Source organism: Pelodiscus sinensis, chromosome 3, assembly GCF_049634645.1.
Source record: "Pelodiscus sinensis isolate JC-2024 chromosome 3, ASM4963464v1, whole genome shotgun sequence".
Lineage (NCBI taxonomy): Eukaryota > Metazoa > Chordata > Testudines > Trionychidae > Pelodiscus > Pelodiscus sinensis.
This window is the reverse complement of record NC_134713.1, coordinates 99,605,149-99,628,669: the sequence shown is the minus strand read 5'-3', so window position 1 is coordinate 99,628,669 and position 23,521 is coordinate 99,605,149. Positions and strand designations below refer to the sequence as shown.

Here is a 23,521-nt window from a genome sequence, read left to right as displayed (position 1 = left end):
GGTGCCCCATCAGTCCAGGGTGAGGCCAGTCTCAAGTAATCCATGGGCTCTGCGGGTCCAATAGTCATGCAGTCTGGAGCCTCACAGTCTCCTAGCTAGGGCAACAAAACAATCAAAGAGTTCTATGACCTTGCAGCCTACCAACAGGGTAAGCAATTGGACTGGGGAATTAGCCCTCTAAGTAGGGCCTCCAATGGTGGCTCAGTTTGGGTTTGATGCATCCCATTACAGAGCCACTAAACAAAATTCTCACTTTTTCCTCCAGACTCATGTCCATTTTCCTAGGACTAGACCTACCTCTTTGCTTGTGAATACTTCTCAGTGACTTCAGTATTGCATACAGATTTTATTAATTCCAGGTGCAGTTAGTCCACAAACAGGCAAAAAAGGGTATTTTACTCTTAGTGTATATTTAATATTGATATTCATGCCCAAGCTCTGTATAGACAGATGCTTAGAGGCACCCATTAATTTTTCATTTAACATTAGAAGTTGGGCATGCAATACATACCCCAAGTGATCTACAAAATATCCTTGGCAAAAAAAGGACATCTCTGATGTAAATCAATTATTAATATATTGGCTCCAAATGAGTATGTTTCAACTGCAAGAGAGTAGTAGTGCAGTGTGACATATTCTAGAGCACTTGAGTAACTGGTCCCATGCCCAGCAGTAGAGGGAAATCATCAGTCTCAGCCCAAGTTATTTCCCAGGCCTGAATGTGTTTCATGAAGCCTCATTGTACAGGAAAGATACTAATTCTGTGATATTAGAATAGCCTCACAGTGGAAAGTCAGAGCAGAACTTGCCTCTGATTTGGAGGACTGATGAGCTTCCCAACATCTTTCCTTCTCTGCAGCAACTGAATGGCTACATGTCTCAGAATATTTGCAACAATCTCATTGTGAAGGAGATTCCTTCTCCTTAGCTCTGCGGGCAAAAGGTTAGATTGTACTTTTCTCCTGTTTTGCTGTACTTCACAACAATGCTATGTCTAATCTAGGGCCTGAATTATACAATCAAATGTATAAAGGTCAATTTTGCAGCACTCATTTTTGTAAAGTTGAATGTGGATGTCCCCAATACAAATTTGACTTAGTTTGACATAGTGCGTCCCTAGTAGGAGGAGTAACAGTAGTTCAGACTAGGAAGCCTAGTCTGAACTACCTAGTCCGTGCTGCGTGTAGCACTAGCGGACATTTAAAAATGGCGGCGCCCGACGAGATGCAAATGAAGCCCGGGAAATTCAAATCCCAGGCTTCATTTGCAACTCCGGTTGCCTACATTACCACCCTAATTCGAACTAGGGTGGTAGTGTAGACATACCCTGGGAGTGATGCACTGTGGGTAGCTATCCCACAGGTCCTGCTGCCCCTTTGCATTCTGGGTTATGCTCCCTGAAAATTCTCCTCCTCTTCTGCATCCACACCGTCCTCCACGCTGCTGCCTGGGGCTGTGTATTGGGAGAAATTCATGGACTGGCTTAGGAAACTGGTTAGGTTCCCCCCAGGATTCCATGCAGCTGCTCATAACAGCAGCATGTTTTCAGCGATGACCCAGACCATCCATTTGCCTCCTTTGTCATCTGGTATGATTGCCTCAGATCATTTATTTTCTGGTGGCTCTACAGGACGTCCTTAGCGTATCTTTTCTCCTCCAAGCCCTTATAGATCTTGGCATAGATATCAGCATTTATTTTGCTGCTTCATAGTTCAGTAAGAAGATTCCTCTCCCCACATAACTGGTGCTTGTTTGCGACCCTGGGCATTCATGGTCAGGTGTGCTGCTGAGGAGTGCTCCCTGCTCTGAGGTCTGCTGGCCACACAGGAAATGAAATTCAGATTTTCCTAGGGCTTTTCTTATGCACCTAGAGAGCAGTGGAGTTGAAAGTCCTGGCTAGATCAGTGACTGCAGGGCACTATGGGATACATCTCAGAGGCTAAAAACATTAATTATCACAGTGCTGCATCTGCACTACCCTAAAGTCAATGATGCATGATCAATTTACCTTTTTTCCTCATGAAAAGCAGGAGTACTGAAATCAACTTTAACGGCCCTTAAAGTCAATGGAACAGGCTAGGTGGTGTGGACTCATTGTTTAGAAAATCGACTTACTGTGGGTACGTTCGACCTGAACTCCTAGTTTAGGCCAGATCTAGCAGTAACCTACATGTTTATATCATGCCGATCACTAAATTTATCTCTGAGAATCTCTCTTCTGCACTAACAAAGCATCTTTTTTCTCCAAGATTAAGTTTGAAGAGATTCACCAAGAATTCTACTTCAGAGCAATTCTAGTAGTTGTCTCTCTATTGTGGAGTGAGGATTTTAAATTCATAGCATCCTATCGGATCTAGTTCACACTTTTCCTATTATCTTGTCTCATACTTCCTTCTGAAACAAAAAAACGGACTATGTAGCACTTTAAAGGCTAACAAGATGGTTTATTAGGTGATGAGCTTTCGTGGGCCAGACCCACTTCCTCAGATCAAATTGTGGAAGAAAATGAGCATAACTATATATACCAAAGGATACAATCAAAAAAATGAACACATATGAAAAGGACAAATCAAATTTCAGAACAGAAGGGGGATGAAGGGGGAAGGTAAATGTCTGTGAGCTAATTATATTAGAGGTGATAATTGGGGAAGCTATCTTTGTAATGGGTAAGGTAATTAGCGTCCTTGTTAAGCCCTAGGTGTAAAGTGTCAAATGTAAGCATGAATGACAGTTCAGACGATTCTCTTTCAAGTCTATTACTTCCTTATGAATTGCTTCATGATCATGCTGGGATACTTTTGGGGTGCCCAGGTCTTTCCAACAGATTCACTATAAAAAACAGTCATTCAGTGAAGTTAGAAAGGGTGTGTCTAGACTACATTCCTCTTTTGAAAGAGGAATGTAAATAAAGGAAATCGAAAATGCAAATGAAGCACAGATTTACAAATCTCATGCTTCATTTGCATAATTGCATCAGATTGCTTTTTCAAAAAAGGTTTTTTCGGAAAAAAAAAGCAGTCTAGACATGGTTCTTTTGGGGGAAAAAAACCCTTTTTCAAAAGAACCCTTATTCCTGAAAGAATGAGGTTTACAGGATTCTTTCGAAAAAGGGTTTGTTTGTTTTTTCAAAAGATCAGCATTTAAATGTCGCTTTTTTTTCTGAAAAAACCTTTTTCATAAAAGCGACTGTATGCGATTTCCTTCATTTACATTCCTCTTTCAAAAGAGGAATGTAGTCTAGATGCACCCAAAGGCTGCTTTCTCCTAAGGTAAACAAATGACTGGGGCTTTTATTTAAAGGATTTTAGGAGAAGTAAAAGTTGTGTTAGAACTTTTTCTTTATTTGGGTTATGTTTTCAGTGTGGCTTAACATGGTTGTAGTAATCCTAACCATGTTTGGAAGAGATGCAACTCTAACCATCGCAAAATGAAGCTTCAGGGGGTAGCCGAGTTAGTCTGTACAGGTAAACTGAAAAAACAATGAATAGTCTGATAGCACTTTATAGACTAACAAAACATGTAGGTGGTATCATGAGCTTTCATGGGCACAGCCCACTTCTTTAGATGACGGGAGTGTTGGATGTCTAGGACCAAAATAAATAGGGGAGGGGCGTGAGTGGAAGAAGGGAAAATTAGGAAGGGTGAGGGGGGATAAGAAAAGGGAGTGGGTAAAAAATATATCAAGGGAAAGCCGAGCTGGAAAGCAATAGGGAAAACAAAATGAGTTATGCAAGAAAAGAGAGCTCTAAAAGCAGGGCTGGAAGGCACACACTATGTTGGACAGGGAAATGCAGAAGCACAAATATAACACACACATCCTCTATTTTCACATGGCTTACTTAAATCTTGCTTTTAAAGACTAAAAGACAGGTTTGTTATGTAAATAAATATGCAGTGAGTGATAAGTGCACTAGTATTGTTCTGCCATCTGTGAGCAGCTGGCCTCCCACTTCCTAGGCCAATGAAGGCCTACCATGTTCTGGGAAAAGGGGGTAGTGGTCATTTGTGTTCACTTTTCTGTTTTTTTCACAAACCCAATTTAGAGAGAAGCATCTTGGTCTGAAATAAACTTTCCATCCCTTAACTCCACAGACCAGATGTAGAAGTGACAGCTGCCATTGAAAAGGGAATTTTTTAAAAGATTGTGGTAAAGCAGCAGGAGAAGGATGGAGGGAAAAAAAAACTGTTGTCATGAAAGAGTCAAAACTGCCAACATAAGGAGTCACTACACTATGCCAGGTGCTTATTGAAACAGGTGTTGTAAGGAGTAGGTAAGTAAGAGAAAAAGGTGTAAATCATGCTTAGAAACCATGTGCTGTGTCTGTGAATCCATTCATAGTCTTTCACTGGCTCTGTTTTGTATTCTGTACAACTGTAAGATTTTTTCCTAATGTTTCCTCTCATATCAGTTACAGAATTGCCTACATGTAGGTATCCATACATTATATTGTAGGCTAAGTGTTTCTAATAACAAAAGGCAGAAGTTGTTTAATTCACTGTGTATTGTTGTTTAATTCACTATGTATTGTGCAATGTTACTCAGGTGCCAGCAATGTCTTTCTGACCAGCACAGAGGCACAAGGGACCAACCCAACATACATTTTTAATGGGATCAGCTGTGACAGCATATACACAGAGAAGACCTTAAGGCCTTAAAGTCATCCTATTGGAACATTTTTAGGGGCCCAGAAGAACTGGTTTAATTAATCTTCTTTTTTTCAGGATTGCTTCTTCCCCCCCACCCCTCACCCCTCCTCCCCCCAGTATAAATTATGTACACTGAAAACCTGCCAATTATAGCAAATTAAGAGACTTGGCAAGTGCTTCCCTTGGAGGCAGATGGTAAATAATATTCAGATTCTGACTTGAAACAGGACGAACGATTAGCTGGTTCAGGATTGAAAAGCAGTCCAAAATACATTAAATAAAAGGGTTTAATATGAACACAAGTACTGTGGGTTGCTTTGGGGGTGACAGTGATAATACTGAAAATACTGATAATTCATCATCAAGAGAGTGGACTCCCTGAGTGACAGAAGGATTTTAGATCCTTTTGCCCTATTTTAAAAACAACAACCGTTGTTTATTTTGCTTTCAAGTGAATGAAATCAATAGCCATCTCATCCTTTCTGAAGCAATTCCAGTTAACATGACAGCATCATAGCCTAAGGACAGCTTAAATAGTGTCCTCTCAAACAAAGACAGGCATGGACCATGGACAAATATTCAAAGGCAAAGGAGTCTAATCTCCTGGGAGGCAAGGATCAGGAAATGCAGGAGCACAAGTACTACTCGTCTTCCATTTCCACAGAACTCTGTTTCTCGCGTAGGTTACAAAAGAAATGAGAGTGCAAGCCTCAACCTATTGCCCTAATGACCATTTTATATTGCACAAACCTACCTGACAAAGAGTTTAATAAATGCAATTTCTGTTACAGCCTGAAATAACAGAGATGGTGCCAGTCAGAAGGGTTCTAGCCGGACTACACTGGGATTGGAAGCTCTCTCTACACCTGCCTGTTGTCTGTCTGGGAACAATGATTATTGCTAATCTGACACTCACATTATGGCAATTTATTTGATTTACAAAACTGAAAGCACAGAGAGATCTTTTTTAAGAATCCAGACATAGATAAGAGGGATGACACAGTCAAGTATGTGTTAGTCATTGAATTCATATGGGGCTCAGGATACTAAATTTAGGAAGTGACTCAATCATCACACACAATTACTGCTATTTTCAGGCTATAAGTGAGGCAGCACCACAGCACTGATGCAAAAACATGCCACAATTAGGTCCTGCAAATGCTCTTTCGATAAGGCATAGTTTCCTAGGAGCACTCAGTCTAATTATGGAATCTGACTCTCCCTCAGGGCACACCTTACCATATGATTTCATTTTGCACATACAGTAACCTGCCAGTGATGTCACTGAAGTGCTGCTTCCCTTGATATACTCCTCAGCACACAATAAAAAGATTAATTGCTTAGATACATTGTTAAAGGGCACAAAGAACACTCGTTTACCACCCTCTTCGCATGAATATTTGTCCTCAGAAAGCACTAACATGAGTTTACTTTAAATACTACCAAGAAACTGGAGATGGAAAATAGCTGCCAAGAGTCAATGGAACTTTTTCTAGGAATTGGATTTATTCAAGGCAATTGAGCATATTACTTTGTGGCTTTTCTCACAAACAAGAGCATGGAGTTCTGAAGAAATGTGTAAACAATTAAACCACCCAAAAACTTGTTCATGAACACACACATGGTCCAGAATAAGTCAGTGTAGAGACTGAAGGTGAAATTGTGGCCCCCCTGAAGCTCATGAAAAACTGCATGAGGGTTTTAGCCTGAATCCTCACAGATTTGCCTATCCTCTTTGGAATTCCCTACAATACCCACTCAAAAATGAGTAAGTAAAGGAGGCGGGCTTATATCAACAGAATGACTCCAGCTGAAGATCTGAGCTAAAGGTTTTCAACCCTAACTTTTAATGTCTCTCTCTTCTGAGTTTTAAATCAAATCCATAATATTAGCTGAACATAAAATGCCTCTATTGGTAGAAAGCAAATTGTGCCATGATCAGGTGTATTCAAAGGCTTCTTCAGGTTACAGCAAGCCAAATTAACAGAAAAAAAGTCATTTGCTAGGCAGTGAAAACAAATCATGTTTGCTATACTCTCACAATGTTAACAAGCCTGGCATTCTTTTGGCTTTCTTTTATACAAAAGGTAGGTGAGGGGGGTTGGTTAAAAAAACCCACATCATTTTCCTAAGCTTAGCAAATGAATTCATCCCAGTTCTCATCAATCTAAGAAGCTGATTTGCTGATGCTAAGTACTTCAGAGAAAAAGAGAGTATATAGCCTCATAGAAATTTCAAAATGGGCATAGGTTTTTAGAACATTAACTTGAATTTCAGTGGTTATGGGACTTGCCATCAGATTAATAAGAACCTGGGAATTACTGTTATTGCCTAAATTGATACACCATATTTATTTTGCCTGCCTTACGTTTCTCAATGCAACTTTGAAACAGTACAGTTCTGCCTCTGACCTAACATTATACCATTGAACCCTGAAAGTTTTTGCCTGGATTCATTTATTTATTCCAATAACAGAAAAGCTTATCTACAATTGTAGATGTTTATATATATACAGAGCTTTATCTTGAATCAACATTAATACAGGTACTTATATTCTCTCAATCTACCACACACAACATTCTGATCCCTTAGCCAGCTCTCACTCTTTTAACCCACGTCATCAAGGAAAGGCTAAGGGAAAAAGTAAGCCTTAAGGAAGACGTTCTCAAACTGTACTCTGTGGACTACCAGTGGTCTGAAAGCTCTATTCAGATGATCTGCAGATAGTTCCCTCCAAGGTGCACACCTAGGCGGCTGCTCACTAGAAAATGAAGAGCTACCAATCTAATTAGTGGCTTGCAGGCCTGGCTCTTTTAATTAGGTGGCTAGACTCTGGACCCTCACATGTAAGGTGAGGTGGTGACCTTGAGGAGAATAGTAGGTAAGTGGGAGGTGGCAGTGGGGTGTGGTACAGAGAATAGGAGGTAGGTGGGGAGGGAATGGGGTGAGAAGAGCTTGAGGGGAGGGGGGAATTTGAAATATAGATGGTGGCCAGAGATGGAGGCTACTTTCCCCAGCTCTAGAACTGTGGCTGCTTGGGAGGTACAGCCCTCCTTCCCAGTCTCTGCTCAGTGCCTGTTGTGGGGGGGGAAAGACCCCTCCTGCTATTAAACTATAAGTTGAATGCTTTTACCTGTAGAAGAAAAAAAACCTTATTTATTATTAGGGGGGGGGTTATATAGCACTTTTATCCAAAGCACTTTTCCATACTTAGGTAAGGGTGCAACCAACCTTTGGAAAGATCATTAAGTGATCCTCTGAACCCTTGGCAATTTTCAAGAAAAGTTTGAGAACCACTGCTTAAGGTATGCACTGAAACCCTTATTTTCAGGTTCCAAAGATATTTTGATTACAATGGCCTGACACCAATTCTCATTTAAATCTGTGAGTTCACATGTCTCAGATGATCACAACTGCCATGAAACCACGTCAGGTAAGAAGTATTCTCTAAATGTCAGACCAATATGTATGATGCACATTTGCAGCACATATTGTAATAGCTCAATCAATACCATTATGCTGTGATATAGATTCACAGTAGCATCGAAGAGGTTTCCTGTGGATCTACAATATGCCACATAAATAGTCTCATAAAAAGTAATATGCCCACTACTGTTTGCTGTTTAATGAAAAGACTGACATTTCCAAAAGATCTTTGAGATTGCTGACCATAAAGACACTTCTATAACAGGAACAATACCACAACACATCTCTATAAACGGGTACTCACTTGCATCTTTGAAACGATATTGGATCAAACAATAGCTCAACTCAGGTACCCTCCCAGTAACATGCCAGAGACTATATATTCACCTGACAGAATACACAAAGGAGCTCCTGCTCCCTTGATAGACACCCACTGCAGCAGTGTTATCTACCACAAATAGTCTTAAAAACTTAGTTCTGACAGTCTGGAAGAAGCATCTGCCTTCTGAGACTTCTTAACATGTGTATGTAACCTAATGGTGAATGGGCTTTACCCATCTCCCTCTTTATCAAACTACATTGCTACAGCTTGAGCTAAAGAGCCAAGGCTTTCTGGTTGGGGGAAGTAACAACTCATATCCACAATTGCAGAGATGGGTGTCAACTTCAATTTAGGCTGTACATCTCTGAACACAGTTCTACTACAAAGGTCCAATCTCCCAGATATCATCTGCCATTCCCATATCTCAGCAGAAAGCACATCTTGATTGGGTGAAAGAAAATGACATTTCACTGTAATCCATGGACAGTTCCCTCTCTTCCTTTGAAGATCTCCTCTTAAGATATGAAGGCTCCTTAGGCCCTACTCCTGCAGTCTTGACATCACATTTTAGAGACTGTACCCAGAAGTACAAAACTCAGATTTTCAAGAGCCCTCCTAAAAGCAGTACTTCTGTCAGTCTGCCCTCCCAGGGTATCACGCTGTGCTGGTTCAGTCTCCCACTCCCCTCCCCACACAGGAAGCCAAGGAATATCACTACTTGGTGATCATCTGTGAAGCCATTTCAGCAACAGTGCAAACCAATGAAGAATTGGTTAGCAAACCAATTCAAATAATGCAAGCCAATGAATTAGCCTTGGGGAAAAGACCAATTCTTGCTTACAGATAACTCCCTAACCTGAAACAAATTCTTTCTGGTAACCACGCAACACACCTCCATCATAAGCATCCAGGAACCCACCCCTGCCATCACCTCCGGTGCCAACTCTGCACATACATCTACACAAGCAATTTCATCACTGGACCCAACCACATCAGCCACCAAATCAGAGGCTCATTTAACTGCACATCCACTAATGTGATCTATGCCATTAAATGCCAGCAATGCTCCCACTGTGATGTATATCAGCCAAACTGGACAGTCTCTATGGGAAAGAATTAATGGACACAAATCAGATATCTGAAAAGACAACGCACAAAAACCTGTTGGAGAACACTTTAATCTTCCTGGACACTCATTAATGGATCTCCAAGTCGCTGTTTTGTTTCAGACCAATTCCACAAGCCAAATGCACAGAGAAGGGTTAGAATTTAATCTCATTCACAAGTTTAATTCTACTGCAACTGGTATCTTGATATCGAATGGTAATCTTGATATTGAATGGCTCGCACATTATCAACCAACCAACGAAGGTGCTAATGGTTCTTGATGTCTGTGTAGAATCTGGTGTTGGTCATCTTCCTTTCCTAATGCAAACTAATGGTTCTTAGTAGCTTCTTGTAACTATTTAGTCTTTAAGGTGCTACTAGACTATTTGTTGTTTTTTAAGTCTTTCCTGTTGCAGACTAACTCGGCTATCCCTCTGAAGCTTATCTACTCACAGTCTCTTTTTTCTTCCTCCCCTCCATTTTTTTTCTTCTCTTCCCCCTTCCTCTTTCCCTTATTTATTCTTGGATCTAGACTTCCAACACTCCGGTCATCTGAAGAAGTGGGTTGCGCCCACCAAAGGTCATGATACCATCTACATGTTTTGTTAGTCTTTAAGGTGCTACTAGATTTGTTGTTTTTTAAATTTTTCAATGAAGATGAGACACTTGAGACTTATCCTAACACTAAACTCACACAAACCAAGTCATGGCTTAGTGCCTTGCCTAGACATGGCTTCCCTTTTGCAGGGGATCCACATCAAAGGAAACCTCACAAAGGTTAATTCTTAGGAATGCTGTTCAGAGTCCCACTTGGAAATTCCTTCCTTAATTGAGTGTGACACTGGGAGACACCAGAGGGCGATGTTACAGATCGTTCTCTAAATTGTGTGTATTTGTATCAGAGTTAGAACTTGAAGAAACATTGTTATCTGAAATAGAGTTTTTTCTTCTTAAACAAAACATTATATGGTGACAAAAACATGCCACCATAGGTTTTTAAGTGCTCCTGAGATAACCAGCTGCAGCTGAACCCAGTTAAACTAGGAGCATTAAAAAGGAAGTGTGCTGCTTTCAGGGAGGGAACACAGACATGTACTGACTAGAAACCAATACAGGGAGCTCTGGAGTCTAAGTGCATCTCTGTATATATTGTTTTGTTGGGGGTGTTTATACAGCATTTGGTTATTTGGACTAGAGCTGTACAAATACTGCAAAGCAGTCTTCACAAACACTCATTTGAATTCTGAACAGCTGTTTGTTTTAGCTATGGTCATGCTCCTTTTTTCATTATTAGTGTGAAAACATTTTTTGTGTACATGAATATTGGGGAGTGGCTATCCTTCATGTGAATGTTTCTATTTGCGTGTGAACAAAGGTACTCACTGTTGGTTATTTTCTGCTCTAAAAAGTTTCAGTTACCCAAGAAAGGCATGAAACACACCATGTGGCTTAAGTGATGGGTCATACACCGCAATGAGATGAAGTAAACAAGCTGAAAAAATTTCACAGAAATTGTGTGTGTTGAATAATTTTTAATAGTTAAGGCATTTTTAGAAATCAAAGTCTGTTTATGGATTCACAAACAGAAGCAAAGGCTAACTTGGATGGAATGAAGACTTTGACCAGCCCTAGTTAGTATTTAAAGATTGTTAAGCTGCTTGAAGGTGATGTGGCCAGAGACTTAAATGGTTTTATTATTTGTGTTAGGATAATTCAGGGAGTAGGCCCCCATTGTGCCAGATGCTATACACACATAATGAGAAGTTGATCCCTCCCTCAAAGAGCTTATAGTTTAATTCAGCAATGGGCAACCTAAGCTATTGAGTATGGCCCTCTATCTCAGTGGGTCACAAGACTCTTGTAACCAAGATGGCCTCTTAGGATAGGGTAGTTTTGCTAATTGCCCTTGTGTAACTAGAATTTGTGGGAGATGCCAACTGAACCGTTGCAGTGCTTTGATTGGATGCAGAAGGAGTGCACATCTCTTACAGTGAGTATTGTGTACAATCAACATCCACCTCACTTTATGTATCCTTGCTTCACCTGCATATCACTTTGATCATACCAGCTGGAAAAAAAAACTGTGAATAGAAACTAGTGGAATCTGTCAACCCTGCACATGGGAAACAGTAAATAAAATGTCTTGTGGGACACACATAGAACTCCAAACATTGCCCACCACTGGTCTAACTGATGTGTGGAGCACAAGGTAATAGTGAGACAACTGATAAGCACAAGCAGCACCAGTCACAGCAAGGCTACACACCAGTTGTGTATTACTTTGGAGAGAAGAAACTCTCTAAATGAAGCTGAAACCCTTCAAGAAGGCTTCTCTGCTGTACTTTGGGCTCTTGACAAATTCCTGTCCAGCCCCAGGCCCTGACACAGCATTATATAAACTATTGATGAGCTCTCTGAAAAGATACAAACCTCAGCCAAGCCTGCTGATGCTGTTGAGCTGTAAGACTGAAGAAAATAACAAGCAGTCTACACCTAGATAAAACCCAAACAAGGTGAAAAATGACTCCTTTGAAAAGATAACAATGAAAGCTATTTTACAGCAGTGCAGGGTACTATTTAGTAAAGCACAAGAGCATGAAGAAAAGTGCTTTTCTTTGCATCTGGAAACATATGGACAGTATTGCCATTTGACTGCTTAATGTGTATTCTTCAGAAGGACCAAAACAGTCTTCCTGACTGGAATGTGAATAGTCTTTCTAAGTCTGCTATTTCAAAGAGAACTGACATAAGCATCCAATTCTGATGCTTCTGGGTATTTTAATGTTAATGATTAAAATCATAATGTTCATCCCTCTTCCCCCTCTCCCCCCACCTGGCTTTACCAACATGCTTGTTAGGGTCTGTGTTATGTTTCACCCTACTCAAACAAAAGTATTTGTCATTATTGTTGAGACAGTTTCATATAAAGATGGGTGAAATGGGTCCAGATAAATTAAGACCCTTCACCCAGAATTCAAACTTATACCTAAGCTTCTGAGAGCTTTACAAACATTTTTTTCTTCTCCCTCCTTGTCTTTACACACATTTACCTCTTAAATTTCTAGTGTGATGGAAAGCTAGAAAGAGATATACCATATTATCAAAAGACAAGCTATTTTTGTAACAGTTCCATCCAAAATGGAAATGAGAACCTTTGAGTGCTTATCTGAAAACACTATGAACTCCATATCTTTTGTCATGCACCTTTCACTCATTCTGTGCACTAAACTAATATTATTATGACAAATGTCAATAAAGTAATACTGAAACTAAAGCTTGTTGGGAAAAATGTTGGTTCATTGAAAACTAAGCTGCTGGTGGGAATAGATCAATTCTGATACATTTTCCAACTTGAAAAAATGATGAACATTTTCAAAAGTGTCAAAATGGGACAATTTTCAAAATGACAAATCACGGCATCCTGTTTCTCAAAATTAGGCCCTTAAGCTATGTCTACACTACAAGGTTATTTCGAAATAATAACTCCCAAAACAACTATTTTGAAATTACACATCCACACTACAAATCCTCATTGAAATAGCACAGATTGAAATAGCACATTCACACTCATTGGAGCCTGAATCACATTTAAGATGGTCCCTGGAAGCTCTCTGGGCAGGGCATGAGGACAGCAGTCACTTCCTGAAACTGCTTCCTGATGCTATCTGAGGCTTATGCTTAAAAAGGGCTCCCAACTACAGTCATGTCTCATACCCTTCTCCATTGCCTACCTTCTTGAGGGACAGCAAACTTACATTGCACGCTCTGGTTACCCTTCCCGACATTACAGCAATCCTGCCATGGAGCCAGACCTGCTGCACAGCAGTGCTAGACTCTTAGACCACCTGCTGCACCTCCTGGTGCAGTTAATGTAGGCTGCCTTCATGACACTGCAGAACCAAGATGGCCAGTTCAGATTTGGGCACCTCCTCAACCTGACTCAGGCACTCCTACCCCACAGTCCCTCCCAACCTCACCAGGACACTGTGGACCTGCATTTCTGGCATGGGGACACCAGTTCTGACTGGATCGTCATGGAGCAGTGGGATGACCAGCAGTAGCTCCAGAACTTCCGCATGTGGAAAAATACCTTCCGGGAGCTTTCCGAGTGCTCGTCCTGGCTCTCCAGCAACAGGACACCCATCTGCAACATGCAATCCTCCTCCAGAAGCATGTGGCCATTGCACTTTGGAAGCTCGCCAAGCCGGAAAGCTAGCACTTGGTCGGGAACCAGGTTGGGGTGGGGAGATTGACCGTCAGGACCATGCTCATGACTCTTACTATTGTCCCAGGGGGGCAATCTACTGCAATGGGTTCTCTAGGAAAGTGCTGGAATCTCCATCACTAGAGGTTTTGCAGTCCTGGAATCACAAAGCCCTGCTCGGGTAGTTGGGGTTGCTCCTGCTGTGGGAAAGGACTTGGGCTCTGGGACCTCCCAAAGGCTCCTGCAATCCTGTGAATCTGTGTTCCTGTGAATCTGTGTTTTACAAGTGGTGAGGGCCATCAACACCACCCTGCTGTGGAGGGTCATCACCCTGGGCAACGTCAACCCCATCATCACCAGCTTTGCCACCATAGGCTTCCCCAATTGCGGGGGATGGGTGGCAGAGATTGATGACACCCACATCCGCATCCTGGCCCCTGACCACCAGGCCTCCAACTATATAAATAGAAAGGAGTACTTTTCAATGGTCCAGCAGGGCCTCGTGGACCACTTCACGGACATTAATGTCGGGTGGTCAGGGAAGACACACGACACCCGCATATTCTGGAACTCCAGCTTTTTCCAGAGGATGACTTTGGCACTTTATGACAGGGTACGCACCCTTTGGGGGTGCCTCCCAGAGTGCTGACAAGGCAACTGCCACTCGCCTTCCTGCTCTCTGAGACTTCTCACCACTCTGTCATGCTGGGCCAGATTCCTGGTCTCCCACAACCAAGGAACACAGCTGAGATTGCTGCCTCCCACCCCAAGAAGCAGTACAGACACTAAAATTCTTCAGGTCCAAGGAAAATGCAATTTGGGGCCCAGCCTCCTGGAATACAACTCCTCAAATGGGATCAGAACCCCACATGAATTATTAGGAAAGCACCCTTCAACAATGAAAGGGGGAATGTACACACTGGTGGCTCCTTCAGGTAGCAGTTATTTACACTAGGCTTGATAGTAAACAAAAGTGATCTTATTAAGTACAAGCAGTAGGAATTAAGTGGTAATAAGCGAGAACAAGCACAACAAAGTAGATTACAAACTTAAAATAAAAGAAAACATTTAGCTCATTCTAACACTAAAACCTCAGTACAAACTTATTACAAACTCATTACAAACTCACTCTAAAACTGTTCCTTTTTCTGCTAATCCTTCAAAACCAGGGCAGCTCCTCACCCTGAGGACTTTGGATCCCTTTCTTGGGAGTGCCCCTGGCAAAGACAAAAGACCTGCTAGTTTCCTATTGTTTTAAAGATTCCAACTTTTTTATGAGAAGTTACGTGGCCAGTCCCTAGCAGTTAGGGGAGGCCATGTGACTTCCAAAGATCAACTACTCTTAAGACTTAAGGACAAAAGGCTATTTACATACGGCTGCCCAGACATTGAGACATCCCAGCATTGGAAACACCCTTCATGACTTTCCTTTGCACATTTAAAACCATAAAGCATTCCATATTCCATATGTCTAATTTTATACACAAGGATGATACCTATGCCGAAATAAGAAAAACAAATCCGGTGGATTATGACATGAAGGTTGATAGGTTACATGAGACAGTTTGTCCAAAGCACCTTTGAGTTAGGTGAATCTGTATCCACTGCACCATGGGGATGTGGACATGCCTATTTGCATATGGGTGATGTAGCCTACCCCTTCCTCCCCTGGCTAATGAAGCTGTACACGGGACACCTAGACTCCACCAAACAGTGATACAACACCAGGCTCAGCAGGTGCCACATCATGGTAGAATGTGAACAGAGTGGCCACCGATAGAGTGAAAGGTTATTACTGTGCTTTAGCAAGCCCATTATTTCGAAATAATTTTGAAATAATGGATTTGCTGTGTGGATGCTCACCTTGTTATTTTGAAATAACTCAGTAGTGTGGACATGCCCATAATGGCTAGCATATAAGGAGCAAATCCAGGGTGGGCAGGGAAGGCAGGGCTGGGCGAGGCAAGCCTTGAGCCCAACCTCCAGCCCCACCCCTTCTGCTAGGCCCCACGCCTTCCCCAGATCCTGGGAGGCAAGACAGTGCACCCGTGCCCCCCTTCCAACCACAGGAAGGGGTGGGGAGAATGCACTCACTCACCACAGCCTCTCCAGCCCCAGAGGACGGTGTGCTGTGCAGCCCGGCCTGAGCCCCGCTCAGCCTCAGGGGAGGGAGGACGCAGGGCGTGCTGTCCCATGAAGCAGTCATTCTGGAGGTGGAATGTGGGCGGGACTATACGGGGTGGTTTGGGAAGACAAAGCCTTCCCCCACCTTACATACTGGATGCCCATGGACAAAGTCATTGTCAAACTGATGGTTGTGACTAAGTTACAAATAGACCTGTTCTTTGCACATGGATGGGAAACATTCTAGCAAAATTGATCATAACAAATGGGAAAAATGAAGCACAGAAAAGTTAAGAAATGATTACGGTCATAGAGAATAAGGAACAAAACCAAACACTTATTCCTGGTTCCCTGCTCTAATCATTAGATTGCAAGGCATAAAAAAGTGCCACTTATTCATATGTTCTGACATGACAGATTCAACCAATAATCGTCTTCCTTAGCAATAGTGAAAACCCCTGAAATTAGAGATCCAATTAAATAATACCTATTAAACACAAAGACCAATTGTCTAGTCATTCCTTAACTCAACCTTTACTCCTCTCATCCTTGTGGCCATGTGAGTTCCACAGAATGTCTCAACAATCAGTAGCACAGCACAGATTCTCTGGGAAGCACAAAAAGAAAACTTTGTTTCTATTTGTTTGCCTTTTTAACTCTCACCGCCATCCCATCTCATCTTATTACAGACGCAGCAGTAATGTTCAAGGAGGTAAAGCACAGTCACAATAAGCACATGCCTATTTTTAAAAATATTCTTCTGCATTCTTCCAACTTTCATGCACAACACCTAGTGCACATGCACATTAGGGTGTGGCACTACTCTGATTTGTGTGCTGGGTCAGGTATTTTGGGCTCATCATTCAGACAAAAGTGCTTTAAAAATATTGGTTCAACATATGCAATTTTCAAATGTGAATATTGGCAGTAAGTCAACCAAGAAGAACAATTTATTTCATTAACATGAGCATAATCTTTTTTTAAAAAAATCAGTATTAAGCAATGAGAAGAGATCATCTTGGTCTATGCTTAGATTAAGTGGAGTACTTCATGCAACAATAAATGCGTTGCATTTCTTGTGGTTTATTATATGATGTTACAAAAGTAGAAGCCTAGGATCTGATGCAGAGAAAGGCTGTCTAGCTATTCACAATCTGACAAATATCTATATCATATCTGAGTGCCATTCAAAGCAGCGTAAAATGTTTGTACAATCATCCAAGGACTTCACTATGTCTGAGAATTTGAAAATGTGTAACATCTTTTTCTGATCATTTGAGGAGTGTCAAGATTTATTAATGGTACTCATTATTTCATTCATGAATACAGCTATTTCATATATCATGTGATCATACATTTTGACTATTTCATCATGTTCCTTATTCAAAAAACATCTATTTCACCAATAAAATACATTCTGTTTTAGTAGAGGCTAAAAATAGGAAAAGCATCCACAGTACTAGCTTGCAATAGACTGAAAATAAATCCATGCAATCATAACTCTTACAGAGAATAATGGAACAAAGTCAAAGATATGTTCATTTACTTCCCCATTTTAAAAAAGCAATTTCTTATATAACACATGGCAAGAGATTTGTATGAAATGCATGTGAAATATATGTCCTGTGATCCAGAAGAATATACCGTATGTTGACAGTACAACAGAATGCAATCTTGATGCAATCTGGTCCATCCCAAATAACCAAAATTTACTCTTCAGAAGAGTTTTTATGAGACCTATGATAAGCCTGCTGTTTGGAGAGAGAGGATGACTTTCCTAATCTTCCCTTCATCTTGGCCAAACTTAGGTATGTCTCAACAGCTTTTTTCGACACAGTAATAAATAAGTAAACAAATAAATAAATCTGGAATGGAGATCTACAATACAGCAGAAAAAGGGAGCCCTTATACACATATCAGAGGGGTAGCTGTGTTAGTCTGAATCTGCAAATCTGATGAAGTGGGTCTTTGCCCACGAAAGCTTATGCTCCAATAAATCTGTTAGTCTATAAGGTGCCACAGGACTCCTCGACACTTATACACATATACATCCTGATGCCATAAGACAGGGCTACTCAACATGAAGCCTGTGGGTGAATCCTTTGAACATGGCTTGCACTGGGAACATACTTCATAATAGCAAGGCATCTCCCAGGCAGGGTGAGCATTAAAAGATACAAGCGGATGGGCTGTCTAGAACTGACAGGTACAGCGTGTCGACGTTTCTAGCCCCCAGGGAGGAGGTCCCAGGAGTGCCAGAGTATTGTGGGAAGTGCTTTGTATTCATGCCTGTCAGTGTGAACAAAGCTATTTGCATATATTTGCATGTATATTCAATCACACTTAAGTTGTGGCCCTCAGCATGTGCTGTGAGTATCACTGTGGCCCCAGGGGCTTCCAAAGTTGAGTAGCCCTGCCCTAGAAGATGACCCCAAATATATGTCTATAGTTCCAAAGATGGGACTATGTAATATTGATAAAAAACAATTAACTGTGTGCTAGGCATCCCATAAAAACAGAGGATTCAAAAGATATTATGTAACAAATGTTTATTAATATTTATAGTATATTCTGAAAATGGGAGGCTTATTGTATCTAGTATTTTAAGAAAAGCACTGCTTTATTATTTTCTTTCCATCAACTTTATAGTGAATTAAAATAAAGAGGTTTTAACTTATTTTTAAAATTCATGTTTAAACTTAATCCAAAGTATTTCCTGCTTTTCTTGTTTCCCCACATTAACATTCTATGTGCTACATGCCTACTAATAGATTATGTGAGCATGCACTGCAGATATATTCATCAGCACAGGTGCACATATGGCTCTCACTCTATGTTCAACATTCAAGGATAGATTCTTGCAGAAAACATTACTGCCCTCAGATTTCCACTGGCCAGTCTGACATCATCCCCAGTTCACAGACCCTTACTGCCACCTTCCAGAGCATGCTTGTACCTATCTGCATGCTGGCTCCATGAATATTTAAGAGAGAGGTTGAGAGGAGACTTACTGAAGATCCATCTGTTAAGCTGCTGGAGCAATAACAGGCACCCCTGAATTGGCCGCACACACACAGTACATAATAATGCCAGGATTCAACAGGGAATTTAAGATATTCAGCTGATCCACTGTCCAAAGCAAGCTGCAGGAAAGAAAAGGGTAGAAATGGCACATAAATGGTGAAAGAGGAATTTACGAGCAAATACAGTGAAAACTATCTCTGCAAAAATCATCTGTGACTAGTAATAAATAGTAGCCTTAATCTATCACTCTTTATGACAAGTTTACAGTTATTCTGCCCTATTTAAACTCTGCTACAGTATCCCTCATCTTATTTGACTTGAACAAACCCTGGTAGTATCACATTACAGCAAACAAGAAATCACATAGCAAACAATGTTTATTGGACTTACCTGATTTCTGCCAGTTATTTCAATGTCCAGTACTGTATCTCAGCATTTTGGGGGCAGTATGGGACCACCACCAGAAATCAGTCACAAATCAGGCCACTTTGGAGATTCCTACACTGAACTGGAAACCCTTTAACTCAGGTCTGCTGTTTGAGCTGTGTCCTTACTGTAAAATGACAGGGATTGGACCCAAGTCTGAGAAGAACATGGGCTCTGATACCCCATCCCCAAAACAGGGGGTTAGGACTTAGGTTCTGAGTGCTTGCTGAGCCAAGTTAGACTGATTTGTATGTAGACAGAATGAGGACTTGGACTCAAACCTGAGTCAGAGCCTGAGCTTAGAATACAGTATAAACATACACAAAGTCTTCTGCTGTCACCTAATGAAAGGTGGGGGTTTTTTTCTTTCTTGAGAAAAAACTACATCAGGGTTTCTAATACATCTTGATGGCTCAGAAAAAATTGAGTCAACCTCCTTGAGGGCATGTCATTCCTGTGTTAATATGGAAGCTGAAGGACAGCAGCTATGTTCTCTCTCGGTTTCATGAATTTCAGATTATGTTTTCTCCAATGATTCATTTAAAATTGAAATGAAGTGTCCTTAAAGGAAGAGGAGAAAAAAGCTGCATTATTTTTAAAAACAAGTTACATATTTTTAAGAGAATACTGAAGAACAGATGCTTTTCTCAGAATGAAGCAACAGTTTGTGATTTGTAGTTACACTGTATATTCCTGCCCTTTTTTTTTTCTTCATCCACCATTGCTCAGCGTCAGAGGACTCCAGGGGAATACTATTTCTTAAAACAAATTTCTAAAGAACTTGTCTACAGTATGACATTTATCACTTTAAACACCATTTTTTTTACTATTGCATTGGCTGTGATTTTTTAGGGCAATTTATCTGGGAAAATAATTGTGTTCAGCCGTATGTCAAATACCCATGATGAAGAGCAATTGGGACCAGAGTTTAACCACATCTGCTAGATATGGACCGCAAAGTTGTGAGCAGCATGGTATCAGCTAATTTAGGGTATGCCTACACAGCAACATTATTTTGAAATAACTAGTCTTATTTCAAAATATCTTAGTCCACGTCTACACAGCAGGCAGTTATTTCAAAATGTCAAAATACTGTCAAGCTGGAGTACTTCTTACTCCGACTCCTGTAACCCTCATTGCATGAGGAGTAAAGGAACTCAGAAGAAGAGTGCTCTATTTCGAAATAAGTGCTGTGTAGACACTCCCAATTTTGAAATAAGCTATTTTGACTTAAGCTATGCAATTAGTGTAGCTCAATTTGCATAGCTTATTTTGACTTAAGCTTTGCTGTGTAGACACGCCCTTAGTTATTAAGTGGGTCTAAACACAATACAATGTCCTCATGCAACTGAGCTTATATACATTGTTTGAAAACAGTGATAAAGTTCTTACCAATGGGAAATAAAGCTGTGTAAAGTTTAAATCCCCAAATACCCAAATTATTTGCCTTTCAATCAAGTTAATTGGCCTAAACCTAATTTTTTTCAAGTGAGAAAGAAGTATCAGTCCAGATTCCTTTTTAGTCCCAACACAAAATATATAAGCCAAGAATATACATGGTTTTGCACTATTTTGTATTATGAAGTATTGCTAATAAGATTAGGCAATCAAGATTTGTGTAATGAGATACAGAAGTGGAAGAGAGTCAGACAGGCACATTATGAAGGAGAGAGAGAACAAAAATGACAATGAATACGTTTCCCCCATAGTAAAGCTTATAGAGAAAATATATTATTGAGATAGAAACAAAGCCATCCTATTTTACATCATAATGAAGCCTTCTCCTCTTTTAATATATAACAGAAAGAAGAAGGTATATCTGCTGTATTTAATTTTACATTTCAGAAGGATAGTCCAGTAATACGGGCACTAACCTAGCTTTGGGTGAGTTGAGCTCTAATCTCCCAAAGACCTCTTGCATGACCTTTAGTAAGTCACTTACTTCTCTGAGCCTCAATTCTCCATCTCTAAAGTAGGATGATACTTTATTACTTCACAGGGATATTGAGAGAATAAATATATTACGGATGGAGTATGAAGTGCTCAGAAGTTACAATAATGGTTTGTGATTTGTAGTTATCACAAGCCATTATTGTAACTTCTGAGCACTTCATACTTTGCCCGTAATATTTTTAATGTAAAAAAACTACTGTAAATGAGTTGCAGAATGCGACTAATATCTGAACCTTCAGAAAAGATGATCCATTAATATATATAATTTCATTCTTAGACTATCCTGAGATGTTATTTGTGTGACACTATATCATATCATGTAATTACTTGGATGGCATCATTTGACATAGGACAAGCTACGTAAGCCAATGCTCTATGTCCAAAACCAGTGATTAAAAAAACAAACAAACAACAACTGTGCTTGTAACTACTGTCCTTGACAGCCAAATGCTTTACAAAATATACTTGGCGAGAGCTATTGAATGTTTACATTCCTGGCTGAATAGAAGGGGTTGCGCATACACAGTAACCACGTTTAACATTTCTATAGAAAAAACAATTAGCACAAAATGTTGGACTGTAGAGTTAACAGGAGAGATGGAATCTGATCACTATCATCTAAATATACTCTTGCAATTCTCTTCCTTTGAAAGCAGCCATCACTGTGGGAGGGGTGCATTCAAGGGTAGTAGCTATAAACAACACAAACAATATGTTACTTGTTTCTCTTTAAAAGATTGCCAGCCAATACATACCCTATAGGTGTCTCCTTCCTACTGATGGATATTTTGTTCAGCATTTTCTGAGGATTTAGTCAATCTGGATTTCTTTAATCCCCTTTTAAAAGGCATTGCTGAGAACTGAATCTGACTGATATGGTCTTTCAGTCATCTAGTTACAGGCTTAAACAGTTCCAGCTTCCTCTTAAATGGGACAGAAATGCAGATGATCTATCAGCTGTCTGACTAGGCAGTTAGATGTGTGCATGCAGCAGTATCCATGAGGGTTTGTTGTAGAGTTAGCAGTTAAGGAAACTTGGTGGGGGAAGCTCTGAACAAGGTTAAGTGGAGAGACTTTTTGCCTCTGGCCCATATCAATCTGAGATAAAGAAGAGAAATTTGCCAGTAACTGGCCCTAAAGCATTCATTCTAGAGATGGCATTCTTAAACCATAAGCTGACTATCTACCATTTTTGTACAGCATTCAGGCTGAGTAGGATCCTGATTCTGAGTGCTGCTGTAATAAAAAAATAATAATAAATAATAATTAAGCTAATGCTCTTTTTTAAAGACTTATATTCCCTGGCTTCAAAGGGCTCTGTGAAATGCTGATCGAGTCACCGGTATATTTCCTTTTTAAACATGCATTTAAAATGTTGCTGTCCTCAAAAAGAGATTTGCTCAAGTGTGAGATAAGAACTTCTTGTTCTTTCCTCTCCTTGTCTATTTCCCTCCACCCTCACTTTTACCCTGGGAAACGCTGAATTGATGAAAATGGAAATACATTTTTCTTTTTGTTTGCTGTTGAATGAAAAGAATGAATGAATGGAAGCTTGAAATGTAAATCTGTGAGCCAAATGGAGAGCTGGGTGAATACCAGAGAAATTCATCAAATACATTTGTTTGACAAATGTTGTTTCTATGTCAAATAACATACTTGGTGACTAGAATTAGACCAGCTATAAGAGCTGGTTAAATACCAGAATAATTGATTTCTCAAATGCATTATTTGACAAAAATGGCAAAATTAACTGAACAGCTTAAAAAAATAGTGTTTGACAATCCTGACATCCTTACTCAGGCTAATCTCCTTCTAGCCAATTCTGAAATCTTTATTCTACTCCTAAGTCTTCTCTTACTTGCACTGGAGTCTGTCTGCACTGATCTCCATCAACTGGGACCAACTCCAAGGTAAAAGAACACTTATTTGTTAATACATTTCCATTATAATAGTATAAAAAAGGCAAGAAATATTTAAAAATATGAAGGAGACTATTATATCTGCATAAGCACAGAAAATTGTGAGGGTATAGAAATAATGCAGCACATTCTTAGAGGCTGTAAATGCAAACTGAAAAATGGGCAAACAAAAAGAGATTATATAGTCTAACTCTTCAGTTACATGAATCCAGTGCTGCTAGCTCTATTGGCTTGTGAGGAATACTGGAGTGCACCACTCTCCTTCCTGCCCCCTCCCAATTCCAATGTATTCCCTCCCACCCTGATATGCTTTCTGCGACAGGAGAAGGAGGCTTTATGGGCTGTAGAAAAGGCAGGTATCTTCACCAT

The 23,521-nt window shown here is 40.4% G+C and overlaps 1 long non-coding RNA gene across 1 annotated transcript in view; it reads right to left on the bottom strand.

Annotated features, from left to right (window-relative positions):
* Window positions 1–22,146, bottom strand: part of LOC102443371 (uncharacterized) — a 38,933-nt gene extending 16,787 nt beyond the window's left edge. The window contains exons 1-3 of the long non-coding RNA XR_331306.4: window positions 21,989–22,146; window positions 19,245–19,841; window positions 18,842–18,973 (exon numbers count right to left, since the gene is read on the bottom strand). This is a non-coding gene — a long non-coding RNA (uncharacterized LOC102443371). The remainder of the gene's footprint in view (window positions 1–18,841; window positions 18,974–19,244; window positions 19,842–21,988) is intronic.
* Between the last annotated feature and the right edge of the window lie 1,375 nt (window positions 22,147–23,521).